The sequence below is a fragment of the Sorex araneus genome, chromosome 5 (assembly GCF_027595985.1).
Source record: "Sorex araneus isolate mSorAra2 chromosome 5, mSorAra2.pri, whole genome shotgun sequence".
NCBI classification, from domain to species: domain Eukaryota; kingdom Metazoa; phylum Chordata; class Mammalia; order Eulipotyphla; family Soricidae; genus Sorex; species Sorex araneus.
This window is the reverse complement of record NC_073306.1, coordinates 112,702,293-112,723,651: the sequence shown is the minus strand read 5'-3', so window position 1 is coordinate 112,723,651 and position 21,359 is coordinate 112,702,293. Positions and strand designations below refer to the sequence as shown.

Below are 21,359 nucleotides of genomic sequence, written 5' to 3'. Positions count from 1 at the left end.
GTGCTATAGCTCTGGCCCCTATGGTCACTGTTTTTTAAACTTTATGCAAGTGACAATTCTGGAGTCAATCGGGTAAAGTCTTGATATTTATACAAAATTGCTGCAGTGGGTTGGAGAGCACGGTGGGTAGGGCACTTGTTTTGCATATGGCGGATCCAGATTCAATCTCTGGTGCATATTATCCCCTGAGTTTTCCGGGAGTGATCCATGATCACAGAGCAGGAGTAAGCTCTGAGCATCTTCTGGGTGATGTTCAGATACCCAAACACACACACACACACACACACACACACACACACACACACACACACACACACACACAGACAAACCCCCGAACCACCTGGGACTGGAACGGAGATAGACTCTCTGTCAATAGAACAGGATTGGGTAGCCAGAGGTGTACAGAGAGTTAATCTTCAGCAAAGGAGCATGGTGCGTGAAGTGGGGGAAGGAGAGTATCTTCAACAAATGATGACAAGAAAACTGGATAGCCACGTGGAAAAAAATGGAATTAGAACCCTGTCTTAGGCTCTACACAAAGATTCATTCAAAATGAATTAAAGACCTTCTTATCAAACCTATATCTATTAAACACACCAAGACAATGTCAGGAAGGGCTCCTGACAATACTTACCTCAGGGGGGTCTTCAACGATAAAACTCACTAACTGAGAAAAGAAGAAATAAACACACAACAACTACGGCATGTTAAAAAACCATTTGTGAAACTGGAAAGCATCAAACTAAGAAATACTGTGAAAGAAATCATAAAATAAAGAGACACTGGGGCTCACTCTGGTTGGACTCTCAGCACCACATACGGCCCCTGAGCACTGCCAGGAATGATCACTGAGTACAGAGCTAAGAGTAAGTCCTGAGTACTTCCAGGTGTGGCCGACAAAACAAAACAACACCCTACTAATAGGAGAAAATATTCACACATCTTACAGCAAAAAGCGAATATACAAAAACACATATATTATTCTCAAAGCACAACAACATAAAAGCATCAAAAGTTGGGGAGAGGAGATGAACAGATATTTCCTCAAAGATGACATAAAAAGAGCCAACGGAAATATAAAAAGGTGTTTATCATTGCTAAATATCGGGGAACTCCAAATCAAAATGACAATAAGGTATCAGTTCACACCAGTGCGAGTGTCTATTAAAAGAGGTCTGAAAATAGTAAATCTGGTGGGGATGCGGTGAAAAAGGAACCCTCATTCACTGCTAGTTCAGACTCCTACGTGGCTGGTTCAGTCTCATTGGGAAAGTTGGTAGACTTCTAAAAAAAATTAGGAACAGCGTTTCCACATGAATTCTAAACTGGGCATCAACCCCAGGAACACAAAAACATTAATCCGAAAGGACACATGGACATCTATGTTCATCGCTTCACCATCACAGTAGTTCAGATGTGGACACAACCCAAAAACCCAACAGATGAGTGGATAAAGAAATTGTGATATGTACATACAACAGAATAATCCAACTACGAGAAAAGATGGAATCTTGCAATTTGCTGAAATTGGATGAAATTGAAGATTGTTAACTGAAGGGAGTCAGAAAGAAAAAACAAATACCAAATGATCTTGCTCGTATGTGAAATATAAAGAAACAAAGTAAGGGATCAGATAGTCCCCAGTGGGGGAAAAAACTTAAATGCTCAACAGAACTGGAATCTGAGAGTGCTAAACAACCTTGGGAAAAGGTGGAGGGACCCTGGCACTGAGTGTTGGAGTACATGGTGCAGGGACACAACCATTATACAATGGCCCTGGCACTCTCGGGCTAGAGAGACAGCATAGAGGGTGACGTGCTTCCTTGCACATGGTTGACCCGGGCTCAATCCCCGGCCCCACATATGGTCAATAAGTCTTGTCAGGAGTGATTCCTGAGCAATTTTTCAAAAGTAGAAGGTTAAACTGAATTAAAACAATGTAATTAAAATAAAGTACAAAGGTCGATCCAAAAATATTTTGAAAAAGTAAAACAATTAATTTTGTAATAAAAAGCTGATATTTAAAAGCTAAAAAATTCTGATAACACGATAGATAAAATACGTCTTGTCACTTTAGTTTTGGCAGCTTTTATCATTAAACTTAAATTTTTTACTCATTTTCTACTTATATTTATCCTTTTGTTAATGACTTACAAGATGTCCTCTATATTTAAAGGATATTAACCCACAGCCTATCATAGATGCATGCTGAAGATACTAATTTTTATTAGTATATTGATCCTTACTTCAACAATTTCTCCTGGCCTAAATTCTTTTTTCTGAACTGCTGCCAAATACATATACTGGTTGAGATATCTTCTCTATTGCTCTATTACGAGTCCCTGGGGTCTGGAAATGTGGGGCTATGGCGACTCCTCAGTGGAAAAGGAGATGATGGACTTCAGGCCATCTCACCTGAACTCTGGCATTTTTGAATTTAGGCTCAGCCAGAAACGAAAATCCCTTTGTTGATTCAACTGGAAGAAAAACAAAAGGCAAACACAGCTTCAGGACACCAAAGGGAAAATTACCCCACTCTCTTTTTTACCACGGAGAGGAAATTTGTTCTAATACAGCACAACTGAAACACCTATCGCTCCCTTCACGCCTCTCCCTGCCAGCAGAGTCTGTTCTGTGCCTCTGCTCCTGCAACAACAGAGAGATATTTCCAACTTGTACTCTGCCTGGGAATGTTTGCCCCGTGAGGTCATTCAGGACAGACAAACTCCCTCTGACCTGAACAGGGAAGAACTCCTTAAAAACGCCCTCCCACGTAGACAAACCTTCACTGGCACATCAGAAGTCATTTTCAAAGGGGCCGAATAAAGGAAGCTGCTGGCAAAGATCCATTAATGCAGATTGGGGCCTGTGTTTAGCTGTTGCCACAAGCCCTCCACCTAATGAGCGCTGCATGAAGTGCTGGGATATTAGTGCTGTCTCTTCAATCTTCCTATTCTCACTGTGGAATTTCCCTTAAAAGCAGTGAAGTGCTGGGCCTTTCTTTCCTTTTTTTTTTAATTGATTAGCAGATGTGATTTTGCTTACATCTTCTATAAATGCGCTGGCTGGCTGCATACCATTGATTACTGGGGTTCAGTTTATAGCAGCTAATTGCTCTCCTTGTTGGTGTTTTGATATGAAATTCAATAGCGAATATGTTTTCAAAACTTGTCTTTGTGGCTTGAGTCAGAAGTGACTTGAGGCAAACCCAGTGGACTGAGTTTTCACCTCTTTAAAATAATTGCTCTCTCATCAGTCTGTGAAGAAAGTTTCCAAATTGTAGCATTCTAATTGGGAAGTCTACATTATGTATGCAATGACAAACTCGCTGTGCTGAGTGGCACTCCCCGCCCCTTTCCCAGGGATTAAGAACATCTGAACAGTGGCCAAGGTTTCACAGTGGAGATAGCAGCTACTGCCCTGGGCCGGTGCCCGTTTTCTCTGTTTCTGACTGGCCACGTATGTGGGACCCAGCCAGCTGCTGTTGGTCACTTTCCTCACTTGGGGAGAACAGAGCATTAAAGGAACATCATCGGCCAGAACATTAGTATTTACTATTAGATGATAAATTTGTTATCAAATCCATCAAAATAAAAAACAATTCTGACTTCAAAAAGTTTACAGACTACCCTTGGTTAAAAATCTTCAGAAATTAAGGTATTTAGAAATAACTGTCTTTATTCAACAAATAATTATCGAGCGCTGACCAGGAGTCAATGAATTTACTGTTAATTTACTGGAACGTCACATTTATCCCCAGTAAAAAAAAAAATCTAAGGACTTGCCTGATTCTGATGTTTCATGGTTTCCTTTGACCCCACAGGCCCTACTGGTGGGAAAGTGGCTCCCTTTGACCAGCTTCTGCGTAGACACGAGGTTGGGAGGCCTGAATGCACAGGTGGACAAATGACCCCACGTGGCCCACCAGATGGGCCAATCAGATGCTCTCTCTCAAAAATTCAGAACCATGTGAGATTCTAGGTTAACTGACCTGTTCACTTAAACAGGTGATGAAATGCTCACCAGACAGTACAGAGGTGAAGGTGCACACCTGGGATGTAGCTTATTTTGGCTAGATCCCTGGCACCACAGGGTGCCTGTAGGATCACAGTATCCTTTGGCCCTTGCACTGAATTATCTTGGGCCCCCCTGGGGCCCCCTGCGCTCCTCTTGGGAGTTCCCCTCTCCAAATGAGATGATGAGAATGAAAGAGGTTCTGGAGTAATGCTCTTTCTTCAGGAGCACAAAGAAGCAAAGAAAGTCATCTGCAGCGAGAGACAACGGAAACAGATGCAGTGGCGCAGGGAGAGTTGTCTGGGTTCTGGCAGAGATCCAGAGTCTGATGCCCGTGCCTCCGAGGCTCACCAGTCTGCCCTCGCTTCTGTGATACACCTCCCAATCATTTAATCAAGGGACCACTTGCCGCATAAGACTGCCTTTAACTGCCGCTGCAGCGAGGGCCCGAAGGCGCCGGAGGTAAACTCCCAGAAGGCCAGAGTCAGAAAGAGTTCTCGACAAAGGCCTCATCTTCTTTTTAAAAATGATATTGATAACGTTTTGTTTCTTTTTTTTCCAAATTTTTATTTAGGCACCGCGATTTAGTCTGTTAACAGTTTCAGGGCTTGGAGTCCCAGCCCCACCCTACTCCAGCCACAACGCCCTTCCTTCCTCAGTGTCTCCACACGCTTCCTCCACACTTCTTAGCAAACTCATTTTTGGGGCTGTTTTGTTTCTAGGCCCCACACCCAGTTGTGCTCAGGGCTTACTCCTGGTTCTAGCCTTAGGGGTGAGTCCAGACCAGGCCGTGCTCAGGGGACCACATGGGGTGCCAGACACTGACTGTGTGTTAGTCCTGTGCGAGAAAAGCTGCCTATCAACTGGCTCCTGCGCGCGCGTGCGTGTGTGTGTGTGTGTGTGTGTGTGTGTGTGTGTGTGTGTGTTTTGGGTCATACCTGGTGGTGCTCAGGGCTTACTCCTGGCAATGCTTGGGGGGACTGAAGGTACAGTGGTGCCTGTGATCAAACCAGGGCGAGCCCATGCAAAGAAAAATATTTTAACCCCTGTCCTACCTTGCTGACCGCTAGCAAACTCATTTACAAAAACAGGGCTGGAGCAATAGTACAGAGAGTAGGACCTTTGCCTTCCACATGGCTGACCTGGATTATAGTCCCTCAGCCCTGCCAAGAGTGACCCTTCAGCGCAGTGTCCTGAGTAAGCACTGTGGGCGTGGCCCAGACTCCTCACGCCCAAATAATCACAGCTTGGGCCACAGGCTTTCAACAGTGTTGATGCTAATGGCTTTGATGTACAAAGTTCCTTCACCTCTCCAGGACCCTCAACCATGTCCGGTCTGCCCACCCCCCCTGCCTCATTTGGTCTCCTCATTTCCACAGTCTGGAGGCATGATGTGCTGCTGCCCAGCAGTGGGAGATGAACAGGGAGGAAGAGGGTGCTCACTCTGGAAGGCAGGGTTCCTCTCCACCAGGAGGAGGAGTAAACCAGGAGGCCCAAAGGAGGGAGGGGGGTAGGGTGAGAGGGAGAGAGAGAGAGAGAGAGAGAGAGAGAGACAGAGACAGAGAGAGACAGACAGAGAGAGAGAGACAGAGACAGAGACAGACAGAGAAGAGACAGAGAGACAGAGACAGAGACAGACAGAGAAGAGACAGAGACAGAGACAGAGACAGAGACAGACAGAGAAGAGACAGAGAGAGAGAAAGACAGAGAGAGACAGAGACAGAGAGAGAGAGGGAGAGAGATCATCATTTCAACCCTTGGAGAGATCAATTTTTAAATTTTAAGTATAAGGCTGTAATGTGGATGGTAACATCATGTTAGGAAATAGCATGGTTGGAGCAGCCAATATTCAAGAAACAATCAGTGGGAATGATCGCGATCCCTCCTCACATTCACACGGACCTCACCAGTTTCAAAATGTTTTTGCATACATTATCACATTTGGGGGGAAAACAATTTATAATCAGCACATTTCCTGCTTTCTATGCAAATCTATTTTTCTAAGTTACTTGGTTAATTTCCTAACATGGACTAAACACTGCCCAAGCAATCTTTCATAAATTATTCAATCACTTGGCAAACTCTTTATTAAAAAATAAGTTTGGTTTATGATCTAGATTCCACACTGCACAGTTCAATGTGATGAAATTTCTTTCATTTTATGCTTGCGATGTGGATAGATGAGAAAATCTTGTCCACGCCTAACAGTTCTCAAAAATAAGACAAAACAAAAACTAACCTGCAGCTTTTGTCTATTTTTCAAGGTGACACAGCCCCTTCCTTACACAAGATGTTGGCATGAAAAAATACTGGAAGCCATTTCCACATCTTGTTATAGTTTAAAAGGTAAAGCCTCATTATCTTACAGACCTTTTCGGCAGTTACCCACTAAGCAGGCAGGCAGCTTTTACAGATCTTTGCCTGGGTTTGAATTCGGCATCATCAGTTTCTCTCTCCAGGGCAAGGCCTTCCTGGACCTCGGCAGCTTCCTCATCCGGACGCAGAGACACGAGCAGTGAGCGGGGCCTGATTGTGCTCACCAGCGGGACGGGAACAGGATCTGCGAGAGGCTGAAGCGGAGGGGCCCTGCCTGACCACAGGGGTCAAGCTCCCCAGGCAGCAAGTCCAGCTCACTCTGGGTCTCATCTGCAGGAAGGCCATTCGGGACAGCTGTGATTCGGAAAGGCCAGAATCAGCTGCTCTGTCAGCCGGCTGAAGGCAATATGCATGCGCGTAAGCTCTCCTGCTTCCTGTGCCCAGCTCCCGGAAACCACCGGAGAAGGAACAGACACTGACGAGCTCAGAACTCGCTCTCAAATGGGTGTTGGGGATTTTATTCATGAAACTGGGCCCATGTCTGTGACTCCCTGGTACAGTATGGCCCCATGCCGGCCTTCATTCAATACACAGAGCAGGAAAGACACTGGCCAACGGCCCCCCTCACGGGGGCCTCACTGGGGCCAGTCCGGTGAGGAAGAGTCTGTCCTGTGTGGGAGTGCGAGGGCCACACCCAGCTAATGTGTCTTGGCATTCCTTACAGGCGCTGACCTCAAGCCTCAGTGAACACAAGCGCCACTGAACTGAACTGAAGAAGACATAGAGAAAAGGACAGGAAAGAATGAAAGAAAAGGAATTATAGATAAAGCCCTTTGCACAAAACCCGGGCACCTCATCCCAGGACGGCATCCGCGAGTGCTGCCAAATTCCAGGTCAGTCCAAAAAGGCCTTTCTCCTCCCACTTAGCCCATTCTGGAGAGTTTCACTCAAGATAATTTACGAGATGGATCAACTCTGACTGCTATTCCGTCTCTTGAGATTATTCTCCCGCCTCTCCTCTGACCACATGCTAATATGTGCTCACATGGAAATTTAATAAGCTTCACCACTCCTTGCTGGTCCCTTGGGTCCAGTTTTCATAGAAATCTGAGTCTGCAGGAGTACTCACAATTTAGCTACAGGCAGATCTTTGTAGTCTCTCAAACTGGCAGAGGCTGGAAGGGCAAAACAAGGCGGGAAGTCTTACTCTGAATGTCACAGCCAGGGATGAACTCATGAGGCACAACCCTGCCCACTCAGTCTTGTAATCTCTTTATTGTTCTCACCAAATCTCTTCTCTGGCCTCTGTTAACACAGCCAGTGCTGTTTTTCTATCTCTCTCTCACATTCTTATCAGTCTGAACTTTTCACCCAAATCAGATCTGGGTTTCACCCTCTGCTCCAGCTTTGAATCCTCTTCTTTTCCCCACAGGGCACAAGCTACAAAATCCTGGGCTCTTGCTGAAAATGACTTTAGAACATTTGCTCATCCAATTCAGATCCGTCTTTCTTCACTGGCTACTGCTCGGTTCTCCAGGTTCTCTCTGCAGAAAGCTACTGACTTCCTCCTACAGGTTTCCCAAGCAGTGACAGTGATATTCATCCTCTCTCTTTCCTTCCCCTCTGTCTCCTCTCCTTCTCCTGTACTTAAATTTGTTATATATTCTGCAGTCTGGAGATGAAATGCAGCCGAGGTCACACCCCGCCACACCCCCATCTCTCTCATATTTGCCTGATCTGCATCTTCTTCCTAGAGTCCCTTCTCTAATAAAACTCCTTCATTAAATTTTTCCAGGAAGGCTTTCATTTGGAAAAAAAAAAAACTACCCTCTATAACAGAAAAATAGAACTATAATAAGTTGCAACAACTATACAATTAAAAGAGTATACATATTATGCTATTTAAAGTCTGAAATGTCTAACAAAGCATAATTCTCCATGTGCATGATTTACCATTAAAATAAAGAGGATATGAATGAGAATAATAATGTAATACCTTTCCACCAATAAAAGTAAAAATCCTTTTCTGTTTATAAGTTTTTATAAAAGATAACCAAGCTAATATGTGATGATGTTGACTTTTTGAGGAATGACCAAGAAGCAAGAAAAAGAGTAAGATTTTTTGGTAACTTTTAGCACCAACTAGAGGGAAAGGGGCTAATTATGTTCTTCAGGGAATTCTTTTGATCACTGCCTCTCAGTATAGTGTTCTTGGTCCAGTCTTCAAAGCTGAACTCAATCATTAAGTTTTAATTTAAATGTTATCAGTGGAACATTAATAACTCTAACTTTTCTAACTGCTAAACAGTTGTAATTAGATCAAACTGGTGTGGGCAGCAGAATGGCCAGCTGTCATTTGTCTCTGAAATGCCTGGACTATCCTCAGAGCGGGAGGCCTGGGTAGGCCCTAGTGGGAAGCGCCACGCTCCTCCCCAGTGCTGTGGGGGATGTGAGGATAGAATTCCTGTCTCACAGAGACTCAACAGAATTTCAGAATAGCTTACTCCTCCCTCCCACATTTGTTTGGTTGAAGGATTGTCAGACTAGAGAAAAACACTCTCTCTTTAGAATGTATTCTGCACGAGCTGCCTTTTAGCAATAACTCTCCCAGGTGCCGGCATGAATATTCACCAGAGTGTGTTGGGCACGGGGCTGGTCCCCATGCATGTACACTAATCCTTCCAAATGTATTCCAGGCCAGCTACCGGAGCGCACGCCTGGACAGAAGCTGGGCTCCTCGGCCGGCGACGGCTCCAGGACAGCGAAGAGGAGAGAAATTGGAGGGAAGGAGGCAGAGATGAATGAATCATTCACATCAGCGGGAGGCCTGCCACAGCCAGACCTGGCCACTTGGACTTGGGCACAGCACGAGGCGTCATTAGGGCGCTGCACTCTGTGAATTCAATAGTTTCTCTTGTTCGCTGTTATCCTTCCTCATCAAGAAGAATAAACATTTATCTCCCCTCTGCCCCACAACTTATCTGGGAAATTCCTTTTTACTTTCTTTCATATTGGCCGACAAGATCTACAGTTCTGGTACAATGGAGTTAAGCAGCAGGAGTGAAGATACACACACACACACACACACACACACACACACACATGCACACGCACACACACACTCCCTCAATACCAGGTCGTGCCTTTCCGGACCAGCCAGGGAAGGGACGGTGCCCCAGTGCTGAGGTCTCAGGCTGTTCCTCTCAAGCACTGATCTCCAAGTTTCAATGCTGAGATTCTTGCTGAACTGCACAAGGGTGCTTGCTGCAGGTGGTGAGTCAGTCACACAGGCAACTGTCGCAACCCCCTAGGACAAACAAGGTTTCATTCCAAGGTGCTGGCAGTGCTGTAGCTGGAATCACAGTTCAGGTGCTGGGGGCGGAGGGGTAAGGGCTTCTACAGCCCAAGAGAAGAGAGGGCATGGGCAGGGGAGAGAAGACAAGAATGTGTCTTCAGCGATATTCTGGGCCAAGTGGCTTCCTCAGCACTCTGGACCCCGAGCAGCCACCGACGCCTCTCCTCCTCTTCTCTACACAGGTCCCTGTGCTCTGGACAAACGGCAGACTCCGCCCAGCCCCTGCCTCAGAAACCTACATGCTCAGAACTGCAGGATATTAAATCGTAAATTGGGGAGGAGGGGTTTTAAGGGATGTGGAAGAGAGATGGATTTTATTTTTATTTGTTCAGGTATTTTTTGGTTGGGGGGGTCACACCTGGTGACTCAGAGGTCACTCCTGGCTCTGTGCATGGAGGTCAGTCGCCGAAGTGCTTGGGGGGACACGCAACACTGGAAGTGAAATCCGACTCTCCCACATTCGAAGCTCAGTTCACTGACCTAGCTCTCCGGCCCCACAGAATAAACTTCTCTTATAAATGAGTTATGGGATCCTTTAAAAAATATTGTCTCTTTCCTTGTAATTACAAAGTAGTAGTTCCTAATTAATTCTCTGGTATTTTTTAAAGAGAGTATTTCTTTACAACAGTTATAAGAATAACCTTTTAAAACTACAATCAAAAGCCCCAACACAATGTAATAAAATATTAATGATAATTTAATTTTAAAATTATACATTCATGCATGAAAATTATTTTAATAGAACCAGTATCAAAATAAAAAACCAACAAGGGGTAATATTTGCATCTGCTAACAATGACAGTCCAATCTAAAATTCTCTTTGGTACCTAAAACTACCCATTTTAACAAGATATTACACTAATTGCAAAAAATAATGTAAATTGTTTCTGTAAAATATATTCTTTTACAGCTAACATCCTGAAGAATTTTGAAAAGCCACGACAGATAAAAGCAGACTGTCCTATTGAAGCCAGTGCTGGGCTGAAGCCCCTTCCGGACTGTGTTGTGTGCCCTGTGGCTCATCCACCAGAACACACACCACAGAAAACCATCGGGTGAATATCTTGTCCCCTAAATAAATGTTCTTGTTAGTATTCATATCTCTAAGTCATAGGATTTAAGTATTATTATCCACATATTTTGAAACCGTGACAGGCAAATGGTATTTCCTAACTCTTGACTTCAACCTAACTGGACCAACGTTATCCGTGGACAGGGAGCTGAAGAGGTCTGGTAGGCTTTGACAAACTGGCCACTGCTGTCTGTGTTCCATACACAACACAACCATGCCTTCTTGACAGAGCTGAGCAAAAGTCAAAAATACCTACAGCCTGGCCCTTCGCAGAAGCATCCTCTCATGGCACCCAAAGTTGCTACTGCCCCCTGAACTCTTGGGGGTCTCACCCACTCTGGGAAGGACTGCCCTAACTAATGAAGTGCCCGGAGCTACATTCTTAACCTGAAGATGTTAACTTAACAGGATAGGCACAGGCACTGACCTTTCTGGAAGCAGTAGAGTACGGTGAAGAAGTCAGAGGTTAAACGATAAGCTTGTTAATATGACAACAGTCGGTCACAAAGGAAGGTCACAGCATAGACTAATGGCACCAATTAGGTAGATAGTATTAAGTCCTTTCCAGTCACCATGAGAAAGGGATTTGTTTTAATCTGTCCTGTGGGCATCTCTTCAGCTCTGGCCACAGCGACTCTAAAAAGCTTCTTACAAGAGAAAGGACCACAGAACAATAAAAACCTTCCAGAGTTTGGCATTTTAACAGAAAGACTTATTTGGAATCTTTAATGAAACCAACTTTAACTGGATGCTTCTGTTATAACATATTCCTCCTAAATAATTCTACTTATCTCCACGGTCTCTTTTTTCCTTCTGAGCCTAACATATGCAGCTGAAACCCCACTAAAGCAAACACACTCATGAATGACAAAACTATTTTTTACTCTATTCAGAGGTAGTCTCATCAAGATATTACTTATTTGGTCACTGGCAATTCTCAAACAATATCCAGTTTGAGAACTGGATATTCTCTGTTTCTAACAAGGCTACTGCAAACTTGAGAATAAAGTCCCTACTTGGTTATAAATGACATCTTATTATTTTAACTTCTGGGAAGAAATGACTATAGAAAGGTGACACACACACCAATGAAGCAACTGACAAGGGTTTGTGTCCTGGATCAGGAGACAATTAAATGATACACGCTGAAGGCACTTGGGACAAGCCCTACCACAGCCACAGGTGCTCGGACAGTCACCAACAGGAAAATCCTAGCAGATTATTGGCAAAGGAACCTTTAACTTGGCTGCTACTGCAGCAGTTTGCCCCCTGACTCTAAGGGGCGAGGAGAGTTTCCTATTCCCGGGCTCCTTACAGCTCTGACCAAAGCAAACCAGAGATCTGTGCTGTCTCTTCTTTAGTTTCCAAATTTACCCTCTTTCCTGACCACGACCATTCAGGGAAGGATCTAGCCAATACAAATCCTGGTATGACAGAAACAGAGTCTCTGAGCAGTGAAATATATATATATATTCTGTATATTAAAAAAACCACTAAGCCACTGGCAGAAAACCACTAAGCCCTAAAATTTTCTAAGAAATAAATTTTATGAATAAGAAACCGCACATATAGTCAATAAAACTTCTCATGATAGAATTGTCATGAGAATTACAATTTTCAATCAGAATTGTCCAGTAAGTAGATACAGGTTTTTAATTTACAGAATACTTTTGAAATTCAGAATAACATAAAGCACAACTATTTACTGTTTTAATATCCTTAGAAGTCATGGGTCTAGAGGGCGTCTTGAACAATCAAGGCAGGATGGCTGGAGATATATATGGGTCAGATACTTGCTTTGCCCATGGCTGCCCTGAATGATTCCCAGCACAGGCATGGTGGCCGAGCACCGCCAGGAGTGGTCTCTGAGTGCACTCACGAGTCAGCCTTGGGCACTATCATGTGTGACCCCCCCTCAAAGGAAGCAAGAAAAGAAACTAAATCATACACATTTTCTACTTAAAATATTTTCTGGCAAGGGCACACACCCCCCCAGATGCTCAGGGACTCCAGTTTGCTCTGAGCAGGGCTAGAGACCGGACCCAGGCTGTCTGCCACCAAGCTACTTCTCTAGCCCTGACCCACACGTGTACATGAATGCACTGAAGAGCATGCAACCTATTCCACCAAAAAGTTTTTTTTTTTTAAAGTCAATGAAATACATAAAATATGAAGTTATTTCCAAAGCAGGTATGGGTGTGAGCATAGGCTAGACTGGTTGAGATAACTCGTTGCTAAGAGCCACCCTTTCTCCGACCTGGTAGAGGTCATGTGTCACATCTAGTGGATGTTCCACTGACAGCTAAGTGGCTGTCATCTGGCAGGACTTCAAGTGTTGGCTTTTCCTAATAAAAGGGGACACACTCAGCTTGCAGAGCTCGCCTCCCTTCCCCCCTCGCCCTTCTTTGTTCTAAAGGCAGACCGGGAGCTGAAACTAGAGCAGCTGTCTTGTTTGTCTGAGGCTAAAACTCATATGGAAAAGACCAAGAATTTCAAGAGCTCAATGAATTTGTTGAACCCAAACTAGCATTCAGCCCACCTGTGGATGTTCTGTTGTGAGGCCAAAACAAAGCCAAAAAGTTTTTTTCAAATAAATATCTTTAAAGTCGTTCTTAATCAGGTTCTTTGTTATTTGCAACCAAATGCAAACCCAACGCAAGTTCCTATACTGTGCATAAAATAGAGACAAACACTGTCAAGCATTAACCACATTATTTAACAAAATGTTCTTTTTTTTCTTTTCTTTTTGGGTCACAATCAGAGATGCTCAGGGGTTGCCCCTGGCTCATGCACTCAGGAATTACTCATGGCAGTGCTTGGAGCACCATATGGGATGCCAGGGATCAAACCCGGGTCGGCTTCGTGCAAGTACAGCCCTAGCCGCTGTGCTATCGCTCTGGCCCCACGAAATGTTCTACAATTCACAACTTGGAAATGAAGATGGACTGAAGCAAAAGATACTATTTCTCCTCTCAATATGTTTTTTTTTTTTTGCCACAGCCAAGGATCCCCAGGAGCTGTTTGGGGGGCCCATTTAGTGTTGGGGATCAAGCCTGGGTTTCTAATGCAAAGCATGTGCCCAGGCACTTTAAGCCATCTCTCCCGCCTTTGCCCAGTCCCGAGAGAGGCTCTGTCATGTCGTGGAGTCTTTTGAACTAGTGTTTTTAGCACCACTGGCACTACAATTCCATGATGGAGAGAGAAGTAAGCCAAATTATATGTTGGTTTCTTCTGCTCTTATATGGAGACAGTAAAAGCCACAAATTTCTTGGGGTACTCTAAGATCCAAAGTTAAAGCACAGGTTAAAGCCATTTCCAAACCTCAGATTGTTAAATCTAAGCAGTCTTCACTGGTGTCCCATTACGGTAAAAGGATAATGTGCAAGGCTGGTCATGTCAGAACCACGAAGGGGTGTGGTTTCGGATATCACAAGGCAAAGGGAGGAACAGACCCTCCCCAGAGGGTGGGGGAGAAGCAAAGCACTCTGCATTAATCTATGTAACCGATATCACTTATACTGAATCTGATACAGTGATGAAAGAGGCAACAAAGCAGAAAAGAACAAAATGATTCCTTAGCTGGATCTAAGTCCCTGAGTGTCCAGGAAATTTGCTGAAAGAAGTCCTTGAGGAATATTGCCAGTGTGTCCTCACAATCACTTTCCCTCAGAGAAGGGCACAGAATGGACACTTGGCGAGGCAAGAAGGGAGAGAAAGGAGGCGGCTTTTTAAATTCTTTTTAACCGCACTTCTGCTTATTCCTAATGAGAGAAAAAAGAAAAATCTATGAAAAAAAAAATGACAAAAACTTTTGTCTTTAAACTTGAACAAGGACTTAAGCTGAGAGACAGAGACAGAGTCAGAGACACAGAGAGACACATACACTGACAGACCGACCAACAGATATCAAATACTAATAACATACACCAAAAGTGTTGCTTTGAGTGAAAGATTAGCTCTAAATGACTGTAACCATTCAGTTTTCAGAATAGATTTATTCACTTAGGTACTCCAAACACCGACTCAATCAACTAGATACATTAAATTTGCAGGGACTTTTGCCAATTTGTGGAGAGGCCTATGATTCTGTTAGCTGTCCCTGCTCGGCTCTCTCCGGCCTTCCCTGGGGTAGCGTCACACAGAGCATCTGCCCGAGTGGAACCCGGCAGGAGCAGACGATCCTCCTGCCCCTCTGATCTGCCAAGGCGGGCAATACTGGGTCTTCAAATGATTTTTTAAGGCATTTTAAAAAAGTGACTATTTGTTATAAAGAAACTTAAACAGCAATTCTGTGTAATTACTAAATGCATATTTGTGCCTGAAATGCTGAATCAAATGGGCCGACATTCTCTATAAAAATGTCCTCTTGACGGGATAATCTCTGAAAATAGTAAGGACTTTCCTTTCCTGCCGCCAGCTACATTTTATGATGACTAGTTGTCAAGTTCTCTAATCACTCAGAAGAGATAAATGGTTGACATGTGAGTTAAATCAAATACACAAACTTCTCTTTTTCTTTGTTGGCATTTAACCTTTCCTGCTTTTCCAAAGAACATCTGAATTCTAATACCCCTCCTGTATTTTAAACAGGCAACTCTGTTGCCATAGCAATACTTTCTAGTCTCCTAATACCTCTAGGGTAGAGCTGCGGATGCTGGTTTGCCAGGCCCCTACACTCCAAGATGTTTCCAGACGCTAGAATTTCCTTTCCCTAAGTGTTCACTGAGTTCAGACTCCAGTGACTAGTAGAAACCACAGAGATAATTTCTTATTCAGTAATTTTTCTGGGAACAGAGTTCTAAGGTCTGAGTGTGATAAGACTTTAGTGCGATGCATACAGGCTGAGAGAGAAACAACACTTGGTAAATAAATCATGGATCAGCGAGACAAGGAAATGTTTTTGGTTCAGGGCTGCGACAGATGATTCTCAGCATGACTGATATGAAGCAAATTCTGTAAAACACCATTTTAATTTTGTCTTGAATTACAGGCAATCTTAATTTAAGCCAATGAAGTCATCTAGAGAGGTTGTATTCTTTAGACTATAAAAAGGAGCTTTCTAACTGGCTGAGAGAAGGTTGTCCTACGGAAAGAGATGTAGTGCATGTCTGTGCAGGGCTGGAATGACACGAAGGGGCTGGACCAGGTGAGGCAGCCCCTAGACCTAGGTGACGTTCAGAGCTTAACTCGGTCGTCCGCCAGAGATGCAAATCTTTAGCAGTTTCCTCACATTAGCTCGCTTGGATCAGACACACCGAGCAATGCAAGACCCGATTTCGTTGATACTAGATTGGCTTTAGCTGCACTATTATGCCACGTTGTCAGCTTTGGTGATGTTTGTTGACATACATGTCCAGAGTCCTGTCCCAGATACTTATGAACTACGCAGAGATGGAAAGCCATCTTAACATTATGGAGCCACTATTTTCAATTCAAGATGGTCTTACGTCCTATGGGAGATCGAGGCAGCCCAGGTGTAAAATATTCTCAAAGAATTACAAACATCACCTCAGACATTAGCTTTAAGTCTTCTTCCTATCCTTAATCACTAAGCCTTCACAGGAGCTACTGAAAAACAGAATGGAATGGTCTCCTCTCTTTGTCCCATGCCTATCACTTGAAAGGGCACTCAACGGCGGTACACAGGCAGGACATGGACCATGGGAAGAAGGAAGAAGACAGAGGGTCAGGAATCTCCAAACCGGGGAATAATCTAGAGTTGGTGGCTGCGCACAACACTGCAAGGGTCTGGCTGTTCACAGAGAAAGAATAACATTCCCAGATGAATAACAGCCATGGTGCTGTATCTAGTTAAGAAAAAGCCAACTTGCTCTTGTTTCATCTATGTTTAATGACAAAAGTTATAAACTGATTTGTGGTTCAGACATTCTGTTCCAGACTTTTATCAGTGACAGGATGAATTCTCCATATTGCAAAATAAAAGAAGCCTCACCCATACAGATTAAAGGATGATCAATACCCACCCAGAACATATTTTGGGCTAGGCCCACTTTATAACATACACTTTCCAACTGGGAAGCTCAAAATATTTTTGTGTCATTAATTCCTTAATCCTCATAACATCCAGAAATATGCATTTGTTTAGTGGCATTGATTTGCACTGTTCCATCTCTGGACAGTCTGCTTACTGACAATTAGGTTTGTTAGTTAAAGCATTATTGGTATTTTACTTAATAGTACAGCACATATCAATTACAAAGCCATCATTTTCAAGCTAATGTAAAAATTGTTAATTTAATTGACTAGCTTATAATTAGAATTTCAACAAAGTGCTGCCATTTATTACCCGAAAAAGACTGGGTGATGGGTATACTCAATGCACAGCATATGTAATTTCTCATACTACCATGAAACACTTAGAAGAAATCATGATTAACAAGTAGAAAGATAATAAGTCTAAAGCCAAGGTGACAGAGGGACTATAAACTAAGACATTAGGTAGATCTGGTTAGTTATTACGACTCTACCCCAGTCTTTTTATGGGATCAGGCTTCTGAAAATTTCCTGTTATTTAAATCTTAATGTTTTAAAAATGGCATGAAAACAATATAATTACTACTGAATTACCCATCTTTAAGGCACATTCCATGTAACTTCTTTCTTTTCTCTCAAATGAAAAGAATAACTTTTGCTGTGCCTGTGAGCCTAGCAACAAAGATAAACTCCTCCGGTTCCCCTTCATACCATGATTGGCCCCTGGGAAGGGAAGGAGCCGACAGAGAGGGAGAACTTTCCTTTCTACACGGAAAAGACTCAGACGCCTCCTGCTGGATCTTTTCCAGGAGCTGGCCGGCTAGAGGCAGATCAGAAACAGTGTATGGGTGTGGTGGCCTTCAGCCTCTGCCCTGGAGTCCTCAACAGACACCCCACTCCAGGCTGCCGATGAAATGCAGGCTTGGGGGTGGTGGCAGTAGATGGGATGGTTGTGGGGACTGGCTGGATACAGCGGCAGCAACAAAACATCCCGCTGTCACTTCTCCAAGTCCCTTCTCTAGCTTGCGCCTCAGCCTCACCTTCTGTTGCTGTTCCAGCAACACCTCGTCACACTCCCACCGGGGCCTGGGAGGCGCATTCCCCACATCCCCAAATCCTTTGCCTTCCTCATAATTCAGGCCTGCACAAGGTCTGCTCTGACAATCAGTCTAAACCTGGGAAGTCCCAAACCGCTAGTCCTCACTCTTGAAGGCCCGATGGCACCTCTGAGTATCTGGCTGGTCACAAATAATGCTGTGGCCCTTGTCCCCGATGCATGACAGACACACAATGTCAGTTCCATGACAGCATCCACTAGTATCTTCACACAAGTATCTGTACTCCCAGCGCTTAGAACAATACCCGCTTGGCACATGGGAAAGATTCATTTGTTCAATAAATAAATGAAAGAAAATATGTGTGTGGGGAGAGTAATAAGCAAAAAATTATGCTTCAAGGTCAGTCCCTCCAGGTCACCACTAGGGGACTGGCTGGTGCAAGATACTAGCAGAAGGGGCTGCCAGTGCTGGGGAGGTGCCAACGCCGGCCGAGGAAGAGTGCTCTGCTGGCCCACCCACCCAGAGGGCAAACTCTCAGGAATGGAAGAAGCGATTTCTGTGGATGACAAAACAGAAGGAACCTCTATTCACAAACAATGATATTGTCTCTCTTAGGAGCCATGATGCAGCAAAAGGTGATTCTTATTCGAGACCCTGCCTTCGCATCACCATCTGAAAGAAACCTGAACTTTCAAAGCCAGTATACTGTGTGTTGGGGCCCACCAGGGGCACGGCTCCAAGACAGCCCTGCCTCAGTTCCAAGATGCCCTCCCTGAGGCGCTGATTTAGAATTATTGGGCTTCTTAGGATACAGTGACTAGGAAAGCAAGTCAGTCATCACAAGCAACAGAAGCTGTGGGTCAAATGTCACTGACTAATCATCCCGTCATTGGGCAATTACCCATCCCCATGAAGAGGTGCCACTGATCTAGTTTCCCATCAATAAACGTCTATCTGGGCACATCAGCTGCTGTTAGCCACGCTTGCCAAGATATCCAGCAGCGTCCACAGACATTGGTGGTTAAGAAATCCCTCTCCCTCTCTCCTTAATAATGTCACAGAAGAGGCAAATGCAGTTCCTGACAACATAATGTTAGTTTCAAAGAGACGTGTCTCTTAGAGAGCTTAGTCAGTTATATGCTGCTTCAACCGCATGGATTTTCTCACTGCAAAAGCAACTGTGTTGAGATATACAATAATGCCTTTGGCTGTATTCATGCTCACCATCCCTCAAAGAAGAAAATAAGTTATTTGGGGGAGACAATTTGCATTCCAAATGAACAAAAATCAAATGGGCAATGATCTCTTTGTCTTAAGCCTCAATGACAACTTTTTCTGTAGTCAGACACACCACTGATTCTTCGGACAGAGTTAGAAACCAGGGTGGTCTTGCCACTCAAAAAGCCTGTTTGTCTCTCTCTAAGTTGTTACCTTGGCAACGACCTTATGAGGTCCCCGCTGGATCTAAAATCCTGGATCTCCTACTGTACTGCCTATAATTTCCCCTTCTACCTTGACAGACTCCCTTATCCGCACATTCAGTCTGTTAAGAGACGCTTTCCCTCGGGAGCCACAGGCTTTATGATCAGGTGAGGCAGGAGGACACAGCAAGCAAGCAATTAAAATATAATATTACAAATCCTCCAACAGGAATTTCATACAGAATGTGCGGGCTCACTGAACAGAAACGTCTAAATCAGCCGTACCTGGTGCAAGGGGAGTGGCACACCCTGAAGGGCTGGAGTCTCCCGGAAGGGGGAATGGAAAGCGGACCAAGCAGGCTGGAGAGATGGGAGTGAGACACAGGCAACGAGAAGTTCAGAGAGCCGAAGACGTGAGGGCAAGAGATGACAGGCGAAATACAAGCAGCTGGAGAGGGCGAAAAGGAAGATGTGCGGGGTGGGAAGAGAGGCAGAAGATGCAGTTTAGAGATGAGTCTTCAGGGCCTTCTGAGACGGCGCCAGCTCGACTTTCCCCTTGGGGGTATGAACACTCTTGGGGAGGGATGTGACTGCAGCAGGACCAGGCAAACAGGGCAGGAGGTGCCTGTAGGTGGCCAAGGAAGGTGAAAGGCAAGGCAGAGAAGAGTGACCACAGAGGAACAGCCACGGCAATAGCAGTGGGGGTGGGGAGTGAGGGGTGCAGAAGCTGGGCTGACAGAACTGTACAGCTGAGTAGCAGGAAGAAGTAAAGAAACTTAGAAAGACTCTCCCTCCACATCAGTGGGTGGATGGGTAGCACCCCTTAATGAAATGGGTAAACCATGAAGCAGCTTGAGCAGGGGGAAGGGAAGGTAACAGAATTCTATTTCTGACACACTGGCTGGAGATGCCTGGGGACACTGTTATCCTGGGGCGGGGTGTAGGGTCTCCCGTTACCACACAGAACGCAGAGAACTTTAAAAGAGAATGGCAGAACTAAGCTGCCACTTTGCTTCCATCCTCATTGGCAGGAAGACTGATCTTCAAATTAGAAATGGCAGAACAAGCATAATAAAGAGAAAATTGAAGGCCCAAATAGGTGAAGTGAAAGAGAGTGTCTAGTCAATTTAAATGATTTCAAGTCTCCTGGCTCAGATGAGTTACACCCCAAGCCTGCTGAAAGAAATTGCAGATGTAATCTCAGAGACACGATTGGTAATCTTCAAGAAATTGTGGAGACTCTGAGGAGTATCAGAAGATATGGGAAGGATGACTATTTTCTAGATTTGTAAAGTGGGGAGGTATAGACTGTAATGGGAAATATTTAGGTAAGGTTAGCATTGTCTGTGACCAAAATTCTAGAATGGTTTATTAATGGCTTATGATTACTTTAGCTAATGCAGCTGAGAAGAAAGAGGGGTGGAATAATGTTCGCTACTTGACAGAAATTTATCTGTACATGGTTTGTCCAGATTGCCCGGAGCTTGTCTTTTCCCATTCCCTGAACACACAGTGCTGGGACCACAAGCAGTAAACGCCCATGGCTCTTTACGGGACTGTCTGTCTGGGCCTCCTTAGGAAAAGGAGCTGAAAATGTAAATAAAAAAAAAATGTCCAGAGTCTGAATTCTTCAAGAAATCCAATATTACTTGCCAGGGTGCCCCAGGGACGCTGGCAAGCAATATTAAGTTCTATTGTTATTAACATAAATATCAATAAACCTTTGTTAAAATCTCACTTCATTTAAAAAAATACTATTCCCTTTTTACATACTGACTTCAAAAGAGCACAGGAGACAACAAAGCAAACGTGGTAAAACATGATACAAGGGAAGGCAGCAATGTCCAGCTAACATTGTACTTCCGGCTGGCTAATCTGTAGATAAACAGAATGTAAAATATCTTGTAATATGTATTTTTTCACAATAACATCATTCTCTTAAAAAGGAAAAGAGGAAAGAGAAAAGGCAGAGTCAAGGCACTGCTCAGGGTCAGCACGTGCCCATGCAGACTGAACTGACCATCAGCACGACAAAAAAGAAAGTTAAAAACCTGTATCATAAGATAAAGAAAGCCTATTCATATGCAAAAAGGTCTCTTGAAGTAAATGTGTATTCTCTGGGGGATGTT

General features: G+C 44.2%; 1 protein-coding gene across 2 annotated transcripts in view; it reads right to left on the bottom strand.

The window, feature by feature from the left end:
* The window catches only part of BTBD9 (BTB domain containing 9), a 477,618-nt gene that overhangs the window by 93,656 nt on the left and 362,603 nt on the right, over nt 1-21,359 (bottom strand). The window lies entirely within an intron of this gene.